Below are 12990 nucleotides of genomic sequence, written 5' to 3'. Positions count from 1 at the left end.
CGTGAACTATATGATGAACGCGTTCGTATGAAATCTTCACTGCTTCAGATATCCGTTTTAGCCCAATTCGACGCTATGATAAAATCATGTCATGAACTCCATCGATATTTTTGGGGACTGACACAGAAACTGGCCTTCCCGATCGGTCATCATCTTCAATGGAAAATTTACCTCTTTTGAAGCTTGCAGTCCAATTTTTCACGGTCGCATACGAAGGATCACCAAGGGTATCAAGCATATCTTCGTAAATCTGCTTACCTCTTAACCCTTTAAAATACAGATACTCGATGATGGCTCGATACTCCAATTTTTCGATTTTCACAATTTCGGTGGACATCTTTCTTTTAATTTATTGCGTGACTCTGGTTTACTTTTTCGACCTCAAACTTCACACTGACACTTCTAACGAGTTATTATTCATTGCTATAGTAACGCAATATTTTTTTATGCATGGAACTGGTCTTGGCTAACTAGATATCAATACATCCTCGTATGTTTGCGTTTTAGACACGCACAAAATATGGTCTTAATGGCTTGATAAAAAAAAATTACAGGAAACAAATTTTTTGTGAGTGTATGATTTTTTTGTGTGGTCCGTATGTGTGATTATGGGTTATAACTCATTTGGTATTTTGTTTTATCTATTGTGTATTGATTGCCCCAGAATAGACTGCGTAGCTTCAATTTGAGGTCAGAGTAACAGCCAGGCACATGCATAGATGGAGCATGTTCACAGATGAGTCCAGATTTCGTCTGTTTGAGTCGGATGTCGGTGTGGCGAGAACGGAGTCAACGGTATGACGAATATTTCATGATGCCAACAACCCTTTTCGGTGGTGGCTCAGTGTGCTTGTATGTGTTTCAATGGGCGCACATATCTTATTTTCCTCATAAAAGGAACCATGACAGCGGCCAGGTATCCTGATTCACCCTGTTCTGTGATCATATTGTTCAAGTTTCCTCTGTCATAATGCCATAAAGAACAAAGTAGGTTCAACAAAACGATTATTCGCCTACATATACATATATAAATATTATGCAGACACTATGCTACTACTTCCTCTCTCTACCTCCTATAATTAGCTTCCGGAAGGCCGCTGGCGCCGTTCTTTGACCGACAATCCGCATTTTCGCCATCGTGCGAACCAGCAACAGTTCTTTGTGCCCCTGTTACGGTTACCCAGGCGACGGGTTGGCGCCCGAATATCGATCCCGCCCGCCTTCACGCCCACGCTTCATTTGACGGTTTTCGAACGAATTCCTGAAACCTTACCATAGGACGGTCACTAGATAGGTATACATAATATATGTACGCACCCCTATCCAGTTTTTCCATCAGAAATTAAGTAGCCGTATAACTGGCCGTGGTCGAATTTTCGGAGTGTCACTGACACCCTCTATCGATTTCATGATGACCACAAGCGACCTGGTTTCGTTGGGAGTATGAAACTCCCAATTAGGTTGTTTGGCCGGAGATGAACCCTAGCTAAAAATTTTGTAATTCGTTTTTGTCAACAGACATCGCAGGGTGAATCGAACGAAACGCTAAGAAGAAAGGGGGTGTAAAGAATCTGCATGAATTACATATCTCTTATTTCATTGAAGTTTGTCCTCCTTCCAGTAAAATATTATTTATCAATGAATTTCAATCATTTAATCCTGACATCAAAATGAAAATACCGACCATGTAGTATATTCTATTCATTTTAAAAAGATATTGACCTCTTATTGCTTATAAAAACTGCTCGTCAAAAGTATAAATATGTAAAGTATTTTAGATTAGAGAAATAAGATTTCTAAGAAATGATGTTTTCTCAGTAACAATGAAAATAAAAAACACTGACAAAAAAACGAAATTCATAGTTCAATACTCTCAATACAAAGTATGACCTTGATGTGGTCTGCTGGTGTCAAGGGCCCTTTGTAATTGGTCACAATGTAGCTCGATTGGATTTAGGTCAGGGGATCTGGGTGGTTATGCTAGTTGTGGAATAGAATGGGTTTCTCTAGCAGTAATCACTTAGATGTTAGATGTTGTATCTATGTAACACATCATCCAGAAAAACGAAATTTTCGTCGATAACTGCGAATTATTGTGGCACTACTCCCTTGATAACTTCATCACCATATGTCTGGGAGTTTATGGTCCTTGGAAGTAACAATAAATCAGTTCTGCCATCGAAAAAAACCACCTCAAACCATAAGTATTGTGCCAGTACCTGGACGTCTCCAGACTTGTATCTACTCTTCGACTATGAGAAAAACGGCCATATCTGGACTCTTTAGTAAAGCCTTCCATCTCGCCAGTGCACCAGCTGCATTGCTCACTGTAATCTTTGTTTTTTTCTGACCTAATTTTATCTCACCTGTGTTTCGTGTTTGGCATATTTATCTCCCTCATTTAGTTCCTTATTTCATTTTATTCATAACTCACTTTCACAGCCCAAACGAAATCTCAATTTGGATTGTCGATTATTCTCTGAATTTCTTCAGTCTTGACCTAAGAGCTGAATTGGTAGTTTCTTAAGAACTAAGAAAGGAACAATCTCTTTGACAGATCACGTTGTTATTATTCTTAAGGGCTAAGTGAAACTTGAGTATTGCTATTTCAGCTGAAAATTTTCGATAACATCAGTAGGAGAAAAATAAGAAAACAAATCCCGAACTTTTGATGGACGATATAGATAAAATCAGAATTGAAACTTTTTTTGGGGTATGATATCAAAGGTTTAATAAAACAGCATTGTAGGATTTATTGGGAATTATGTATGGAAAATACATTACATATGGTAAATGTTTTGCATTGCTACTAAAAAATATACGTTAGTATATTATTATTATTTTCCCAAAAGATTTTTGAGGCTTAAAAATACTGACACACTTTCCATACATGATAACGATATTAAAAATAACCGATTGTGAAATTTCTGGCGATGATGAATGAATGGTATCGAAAATACAAATTGTTGCAGGTTGATACATTTGCCTTCCACCCAGCAAATGCTATTTTGTAGGTTTACGAGCCTTAAAGAGGAGCGTTACCAATAAATCGTCTTTATGAGATGTGTTATGGTGTAATTCACATGCGATATACGGGAGTAACCTTTAGAAGCATCGGCAAATTTCTGTAGGATTGAATCGTATAAAACAACTCCCTATACCAGTGTTCATCGATTGAACGTTTTAAACGTCAGTTGAACTACTTCCTTACCTAGTGAAATGAAAACATAAAAGACATCATACCAAATGTGGACTTGCTCTACATGCCTATATACTTCTTTGGTTTTGTTCGATTCACGTTTTGTTACAACATGCACTATTAAATAAAGCCTTTAACAAAATCACATTCTGTTTTTGAATTAGGTTTTAATCGAAATTCTGTACTTTCATGAATCGATGAATATTTGGTTTGAGGATGAATTTTTTGTCCTCCAAAATTGGGCTATGAATAAAAATCCAGTTGATTAGCTTAAAAATGACAGATGACCACTTATGTTTTGTGAAGCTCTGGAAGGAATCATCCCTCTCACAGTTTTCAGTTTTGGAGAATTAAAAATTGGTACCATCCAATTCAATTTTAGAAAGGGGTAACTGCAAAAGCACCAAAAAAATCAATACCTGTAACTATTACAATATTGTATGATATTATACACGATCCATAAAAGTTTATTGAAGTTTAAGTGGTGACTCGTTCACATTTGTTATGAATAGACGTATATGAGAACTTAATATGATATGTATGTAGTTTATTAATTTGTTTGTTTGGTGATCAATTATGCATTTGACGATACTGAAAAATAAAGAAATTATATCTGAACTAGCTTTCCACCGGAACTCGTTGTCTCTGAATAATACCTCTGCATCTAGTATTGAAAAAGTTTTAATCGAAAAGAATTGCGATATTCATCATTTCGGAAATACATGATATTATTTTTTTCATGTTTCCCTTCTCAATTGGAAGACTCTTTTCGGACGATAGTCTGTTTATGAAACAAAATTCATGAAAATATGCCTTATAGCTTCTTGCAAGACCCTGGATGGTGAATGGTTTTTATTGTTTTTTTTTAATATGTGTCTCAAAACGAAAACTTTAAACAATATAGGAAGTTTATACATTTTTGTGTTCGATATCAAAAGTTCCTACTATGAGAAATAAAATGGAACAAATTCAATTTAGCTTCTAATCTGCTGAAAGTATTAGGCATGTGTTACTAGACCTCTTTCGATATTTATTACACGTACCTATCTTGTTACAATTAATTCGATACCTGACTGATCTTTGGAATCAAGTTTTTATTCTAATCACATTTGTTGATCATTGGAGTAACGTTATAAAAATATCGTTCAAGGTTGATCAAGGTCGACTATTGATTATCCAGAAAAGATGAGACCTAATTATCCCATACTTGGTAATGTCAAAGAAGTTGCGATCCTTTAATTCATTTAATGTTGTTCTGGTTTTTTATTTCCAATAATAATAATGACCTTAAAATAGTTGAGTATAATTTGAAAAACTCCAGTGAGAAAATGAAGTACTGCTCTCGACACCAATCGACTCATTTTGATGGTTAACACTAATAAATAAAATCAAAGAAATCATAATACCTACAACAGAAATCTACAGAGCTTCAAACTCTTAGTGCTATAATAAGAATAACACATCAAACAATTCGATTGTTAATTATTGGGAGTGTTAAAGATGTTTTAATCAAAAAAAATTAATAAGTATCATCTATCAAAGATTGAAGAACAACTACATATACTTCCGTAGATAGTAGAGAATTGTGAAACCACCTATCCATCTTACTTCATTGTTTCTCTTGCAGCACTTTAGCATTATAGAGGCCAAAAATTTCAATATATCTTGTATTACACAAAAACATCATTTTTAAACTCCATAGATATCTGTCAGATTAATTTAGAACATAATAACAGAGTGATTAATCAGGTTTGAAGCTTCAGTATTACGAAGTGATTAATCTGTATTGGAAGCAGAGTTCACCGTCTTAAATCGTTCAAATCTTGTCTGAAATCATTTCCTACATAAAATTTAATCTGTCGGACTGTGTTAATTTACCTCCAAAAGTATACAAAGGGTGGTGATGATGGCTGTTACATTATTCAAGAGTATTTAGAACAAAATAAATAGGCCCCATGTTACAACCCTGAGGCACACCCCCTGCAGTCTGTTGGGATAGACGAGTATAATCAAGGTAGCAGTGGTTGTAGCGGTTTCTTTGTATGAGTAATGCCTGATGAATTGAAGAAATCGTGGAGATTATGAATGCCGTTAGAAATTTCACTTTCGTAGAGAGATTCAATTACGGTTTGCGTGCTGGTACAGTAAATTATAAAACTTTTCTGGGTAGAAAGTGGCAGTCGGCTGTTTTTCCGTCGGCCAAGCAGTTTATTGACTTGGTCTGAGCATGAATCACTGTGTAGTAGTGGTGGCTAGGCCACCTTGATGATATTGATGCATAACTGGGAATTGAAATGAGTTTTTTCAATCAATTTTTATGGGAATGCTAGATTGCCAGCACGAAATTAAAAGGTGCTTGTGTTGTTGAACTCAAATTGTACAAGCTCCTTCGTCTTTGTCCAACAGTTATATGGGACATGCAGATTCTGTCACCGAATTTGAAATTATAATGTTGGTTATTATCTTCTACAAACACTCAATCTCCGAAGGAAGAGAGTTACAAATTCTGAATTTGCAGAGGGTCAAAGGGATGGAACGAGTATTTTGGTAGCTCAGTGGTAGAGTACTTGACCAGCAATCAAGAGGTCGTGGGTTCGAATTCCGCCGGGAGAGGCGCTTTTTTAAAATTCAATAATTGCCTGTACTTTCCATTCGTTTCATGTTTCTTTTATATTTCATGGAATTTATCAAACACACAAGATAGTAGATTGGTTTGATCTGATAATTCATAGATACAATCAATGTAGGTATACCGTTACTTTTACGTAACTTCACCACATCGTTCTGGTTGAGATACATTCAATCGGTGTCTGCTCAAATCTTCACAATGAACTAATGAAAGTGTATCCCGCAAATAATTATGTCTTCTCATATTCAGTAGGTTTGCGATTGAATAAATAGTGATTTATCTGCTCACAAGACCTTATCTTATATTATTTGCCTTCGTGGTTCCCTGATATACTTTATCTTTCTGCGGTATTTTCGATTCCTATTTTGTTTGCGAAATCCTGGTATGTGACTTCCAAATTTAGCATTAAGTTTGTCTTACGTTATCTGGGAGGAAGAAATCAACTGATTATTCTGCGAAATATAGGTGGAGTTTTGTGATATTTCCTCGAAATCCTGAAAGACACTTCATTCGACAATCAACTGAAGAAATTGAAATTAAAAACGTGATAATTTCGAAAAATTTCAAAACGTAAAGGCATGGAAAGTTGAATCCAAGAAATCCATAAATAAAAAAAAAATTTGGGGATATCCTTTTCTACCATTCATAACTGGAGTCCATCTTGAACAATTTACGGAACAGTAAACTCGTAGTTGAAACGTAAAATTTCGTTCATCTTTCTCCGAAATATTTTTGAAATTGCCCAAATATTTCCAAACATTTCAGATTGACCTTGAGAGATTAACACATTTATGTGAAAAAAACCTTAGAACTGAGCAAAAATAGAAATTATGGAAATCATGTACTTAAAATTGTCCATATAAGCCTACTTCGGTTTGAGTCAACGTGCATAGGCTTCCAATTAAAAGTAAACCAAGTTATTTCATAATTTTCAAATTTCTATATGTTTTCGAAGAAATGTTCCTAAATGAAGTTTTCGTTCTCAATTACTTCATTGTTTATCATTTCTCGTTTATTTTGTTGAATCATCGCTTTTTTTGCCATAATTTCCTAGAACTACGTCGCGACATAGTCATTAGATCATTTCCATTTTTATTGCCATATATTCTACGCATGGAACCCTATAAAAAGTATCCCCAAGTTTCATCATTCTTGTCGTCACGAACAATAAGGGGGAAGTTCCTAGTTCATTGACATCGTACATTTACCCTTGTGTAATGACATTGAACTCCGAGCAGCAATCGAGTCTTTGAAGAGGAAATCGATACCCACTTCGATTTATATTTTAAATCTACCATGGATGTTTCGTTTCATCATTGAAACTTTGAAATAAGTTGATTTTCTCCTCTTACCTCTCGCCTCGAAAAAAGAAATTATGTACTATGTACATAATTTCGTGGGATTGGAGTTCTGCAATCTGCAACATTAATCGAAAATATCGTCTGGCATATTTTATGACTGCAAGCATGTCAAAATGATTCGTTTTGATGCCCGGTCCCAACATCCATCGGTTATAATCTCTCATCTCGCTATCTTTCCGAATGCTATTCCGATGATGTAATGGTTTTAACAAAATATAACTCGAGGTCATGATGCATTCACCACGTTATTATAATAGGTGTTTCTACGGTTGGTAGATGCCCGGTTGTTGTTCAACGTCCGAGCAGGGCCATTTACGTTCGCGGGCTCGGCGTACTTTTGTTTGGTTTATAGGTTAGGTTTGAGTTGGACGATTTAGATAACTGAATCGAGAGACATGCGAGAGTTCGTTGATAGTTTGTCCTTAGAGTATTTACATTCTAATTGCAGCATTCTAGTCTGCAGCCTCGTGGGTGTCGATTTATTTCGGAGGTGTTCATCGTATCATATCGTGATAATGATGAAACGTCTATTTATATATTTTTTTCGAATTGGTGACCATCTTCTGATTCATAACTTGGCCGAGGAACAATGAAACTGCCGAATGTTCTCAGAAAATTCACTTTTTGAGTTGTCCATTGAGAGAAAGAGAAATAAAATAATAGTTCATAGACTGATCAAATAACAATTATTAATATACAATAAGAATAGAGAAATATCTGGAATCAAAGTTAAAAATAAAAGCATAAGAGAGGAGAAAAATGTAATAAACGTGGAAATAAAAACGTCAATGGCATATTCAATTCTTTTCTAGGAACAAGAATTCTATCATTTTGGTCAATAGGGAAGACTCCTTCTGACGAAAATTATGCATTTTTTATGAAATATCTTTGAAACGTCATATTTTGAAATAACCATTTCAACCGTTTCCCAAAAATAACTAAAAAATGAAAAATTAAAGTGGGTATTTAATATTTAAAGCGTTTCGTTTCTATTGCACAAGTTGGCAACATCAACTGAAAAATGCGTTGATAATAAAGAACAACAAATACTCTATCTTGATGAGATAGACAAAGATGGCTGTCTATGAAGTCTGCGACGAACAAGGAAGGTCGTACAATTTTATGGGATTTTTATGGCCGGTTGCTGTTGAAGCTCGCCAGTGAGTACGCGCCTTATGATGGCTGGAAATCAACAGCTGTTGATTTATAAACAAGCCATTGTTCTTTTCATTTTCTAGTAGGCGCTGCTGCCGAATCGTTATTAAAGCGATTTAAATTTTAAAACCTCATATTTGAAGAATGATTTTGAATTGTTTCCGCGTTGCATTTGAAAAATTCATGAATGAAACTCATAATTATTCAGTTTAAACTTGCATATGCTGTGATAACCCAAATTCAGGAGAATTCCCCATTGTTGTATAATTTTCGAATTTGAACAGGAAATGCTCCCAAATGCTTGGATTGAACTCAGTGATGGAAAATTCGTAGTGAAACCTCTAACTTTTGAAAAAAGATCCACCTAACGGTTTAAGAGTTATAGGCAGCTTGAATTTTTTATTCTCATTCTTAATGAAAACGATCTAATTGAATTGAAGTACAGAAAATAGTTGTTAAGTACCGATGAAAACACTTGTGTAAATTTAAATTGTCAAGGGGAAATAAAAAAATTTATATCTTATAAACTATCCGCCAGATGACGTTCACGCATATGGTCTAATTTTTCAATTCTTTTTTTCGGGTAAATTTCGAATTTGCAGTGAATGTTCTGGGTTATGGAAATAAATGAAAAAATTCAAGAGGAATTTCATTTCATTTAATTGCTGCATTCCGTTATCGGGAATAAATCTACAAGAGGAATTTAGTTATTTGATGGCAGTCATGAATTATGCCCGATTTTGACCGATGCATTTTATGACCGATAAATTCCTATAACTTGAGAATCAACATTAACAATCAATTGTGCTTTTAAGACATATAAAGTTAATTTTTTTTGCAATTCAAAAAACTCCTGTTCTAACGAATGCTATACAGAAAGCGCAACAATTTTTTGAAATTTTTAACGAATTGGTATTTCAATACTTGCACCTTATATCATCACCATCGAATTATGATTTAAATTGTGAATTTGAATTTTTATGAGACATTCTTCAATTATTTCGTTGCTTCATATTGATCAATGTCTTTGTAGAAAGTTTTCTCATGGCTCTTTTTCCCAGTATTGTCCACAATGTGCAAAGGCAGGCATTGTTTCCTTCTTGTTTATTTCGAAACAAGTTATTATCGCATGATCGAACTCATCCAGGTAATGATTAAAATATTTTATTTCGTCGAATTAAATAGACATCATGTTGTTATAATTAACCGTCTACTAGTACTGATGGCATGTTAACCTGATATATGATAATTCGAGTTGCAACATTTTCATGCCGGAGGAAACAATTTTCTTTGCGGAATATGGAGATTCGTAAATTTCTCGAAGAATTTCACCTGATTGAACAGCTTAGCTAAGATAACATTGAATTGAATATAAATAAATCAACACTTTCTTATTGTAATTGACAAGCTGTCATGTTAACAAAGATAACACTAGCAACTTCAAACTCGAGGGCTACAACCTGGAGCGAGAGACCTTTAAAATGAGGTATCACTCGACCCCTCTTCCCATTACAAAAACTAGGGGTGGCACTCACTAGCGCTCAGGGGGTGAAGCAAGGTAATACGCCTAAAATGTGCCCCTCTTAAAAAGTAGATCGCCGTGGTCCAGCATTTTTTTGTTTTAAATCCCAGTGCTACAAAATTTATTCCATACTTTATGTACAGGCTGGGCAAAATTGGTGATACCTGAACTACAACTTTTTAACCCAACGAGATAGAGGAAAATGAATGTACCATTCATGTCGTCTTTTTTTGAGAAACTAATAATGCCATCAACTGCATTCCTCTATCTTCTTTTGTTTTTGAGTTATAAGCCAAAATTTAAATTTGGGCGATTTCAACTTTCGTCATTATCTCCGTTTCTGTTAGTGCTAGGATGTTGAAATGAAGACATTATACAGACACTTTTTTGATAGCAATCCAGTGGCGTACTATGATTTTTTCCTACAGGTTTATTTGCTGAGCTATAACATGAAGTTGTGTTTTTTTTATGAAAACAGTAGTTTTAAATGACTTAGAAAGAACCGACATTTTTTTACCGTTTCAGAAATATATCATACATCGCACTCAGTATTTCTAAGTCATTTAAAACTACTGTTTTCATAAGAAAAAATACATCTTTATGTTATAGCTCAGCAAATATACCTGTTAGAAAAAATCATAGTACGCCACTGGATTGCTATCAAAAAAGTGTCTCTATAATGTTTCCATTTCAACATCCTAGCTCAAACAGAAACGGAGATAATGACCAAAGCTGAAATTTTAATTTTCGCCAATAACTCGAAAACAAAAGAAGATAGAGGAATGCAGTTGATGGCATTATTAGTTTCTCGAAAAAAGACGACCGTAATGTGCCACGCATTTTCCTCTATCTCGTTAGGTTGAAAAAGTTGTAATTCAGGTATCATTTTGCCCACCCTGTACACACTGTATTATGAAGATATACCTAAAACACCTTGAAGAATTTCAAATATAAAATTATGCCTCCAACTCCAAAATCTTTCCTTGAACCGCCATAGCAACATTTTTCTACAAAATATTCACGGTGTAAATAAATAGTTGCGAAAACATTCAAGGCGTGATTCTTTGTCAAAAAATATTGTGGGTCTTCTACATCTACATTTTGAGCTGCCCTGCTTTGATACAGCCTCCTGACGATGGCACCTGAAAAGCAATTTTTGGTTTATTTTCTTGGAAACCAGAAAACTGACAGAAATGAATTTTGGTAGATATTCTATAGGTGCGAGGGGACATTAAAAAAATTGTGGTGGTGTTTCCCTATACTTAATGTTAGCATTTTAGCATTATAATATATTATTCGCTTACTAGGTAAATTCAAGTTAATTAAGGTATACCTGTTGATAAATTATTGTTTTTCTCAAAAACTGTTACTTCGAAAAATTGATTCTCAGTGGTATAATATGAAAAATGGGCTGAAGGACCTCAGGTCGATGGCCATTAAAGAAAACTTTTTCTCTCTCTCTCTAATATGAAAAAGGAAAAAAATTCCTTGCGCGAAATTTTATCTGTGACTTTTCTACCCTGCTCAATTTCATTTGTCAGTTTTCTGGTTTCTAAGAAATAATTGAAAATTGCTTATCAGCATCTAAGCAGGTTCTGCACAAAAAAATCAAATGAAAGACCCACACTGTTTTTTGACTTCAATTTTTTCGCAACTATTCTTTTACATCGTGTAATAGAAAATTACCGGGGATATGAATTTTGCGAGGAATTTTGTATATCCGGTGATCGTTCATTGAGCAGAATGCAAATGTGAGAGGATAGGATTGGCTTCAAATATCTGCACATATTTCGTAATAATTGATATTGATTGCTTTCGCCAATAGTCCGGCTTTCTCAGAGTCATAGATTCCGATAGTTATTATATTGAATACCTTTCACGCATCATGCTGCCAATGATATCGGCAAAAACGCGCCTAAAACATATTGAATGGTAGACAACTTTCTCACTAATTAGTATATTCATAGGTGTATGGTACGGATTGAATTGTATCGAGTGTATTGACTCCGTGGCATTGAAAACGAGCTTGATCTTTCTGAAAACTGTATATATAAATAATCGTGACTCATACCGGCCGGTATCTTGTCTCGCGACCACGCTTATGCAATTGTGTGTTGGGGTAAAAGAAAAACGATGATATGGCATTATTTTCAAAATAATACTGTATTAACGAACACTTGTTATGTTACCTGCAAGTGCATATCGCTACGATAGAGAAAACATGACCTTTGATTCAGTATTGAAGTTGTAATTTCAATTGCAAATGTTGATTATTTGCACTTTTTCGCAATTGTTCCTTTCAGCACGTATTGAGTGCTTTATAACGAGTTTTTGTTGAGGTGAGAACACGACGTTTGGTCTAAGTACCATGCGGGTGATTATTTGAGGCTCTTAGCAGTTGCACATCTGTGGTATCACGATTTGTGATGGAAAGAAATCATGAGGCAAGGAATTGAATCAACGAACAGATTTATGCAGTCTTGATTTCTTTGAGAGATTTTTACCAAACTTCAAGACAGATTGTTATAAAACCCCAAAAATAAATAACTGTTTGGGTGGAAAACAAATCAGCTGTCATCGTATTTCCAATTCATGAAACTTCACAAAGAGTCTCACATGGCCAGTGATTGCACTGAGGAAAAAATCAACTCCTTTGGTTTCGTAGCAAAGACCTAACTTTCCTTGGAATATCCAAAATAACAATCACTTGACCAACTTGACTTCTATTACACGACTATAGTACTTCCGAAAAAGAGTAGAATAGTAGATAGTAAGAGTTGCAATGAAACATGAAAATAATGAAGAATTTTTCACTATGAAAGATTTTCGGAATGTTCTAGACAAAAATATAACCTATTTGTAAGCAATGGCTCACCTCTCCAAGGAAAATGGATTGGTAGATGAGGGCCAATTGAATAGCCACCACGTTGCCCAGACTTGACACCTTTTGAATATGCACAGCATGCCTAGAGATTCTAGTTGTGATTTCCGTTACGTGAGGGCCAAATTTGAAAGTAGGTCATATTTTTGTCCACAAAATAATGGACAACATTTTGAAAATCTTTAACAGTACCGTAGCACCTGCTGTTCGCTTGGTGGATGAGATATATCATATCTTTTGTGA

General features: G+C 34.9%; 1 protein-coding gene and 1 non-coding gene across 4 annotated transcripts in view; both read left to right on the top strand.

Annotated features, from left to right (window-relative positions):
* Nucleotides 1-12990, top strand: part of LOC123316066 (protein hu-li tai shao) — a 41072-nt gene that overhangs the window by 10292 nt on the left and 17790 nt on the right. The window lies entirely within an intron of this gene.
* On the top strand, nucleotides 5744-5812 carry Trnaa-agc. Its single transcript has one exon. It is a non-coding gene; the product is annotated as a tRNA-Ala (tRNA).

The sequence above is a fragment of the Coccinella septempunctata genome, chromosome 6, assembly GCF_907165205.1.
Source record: "Coccinella septempunctata chromosome 6, icCocSept1.1, whole genome shotgun sequence".
Classification (NCBI taxonomy): Eukaryota; Metazoa; Arthropoda; class Insecta; order Coleoptera; family Coccinellidae; genus Coccinella; species Coccinella septempunctata.
The sequence above is the reverse complement of the archived record's forward strand: the minus strand, read 5'-3'. Positions and strand labels throughout refer to the sequence as shown.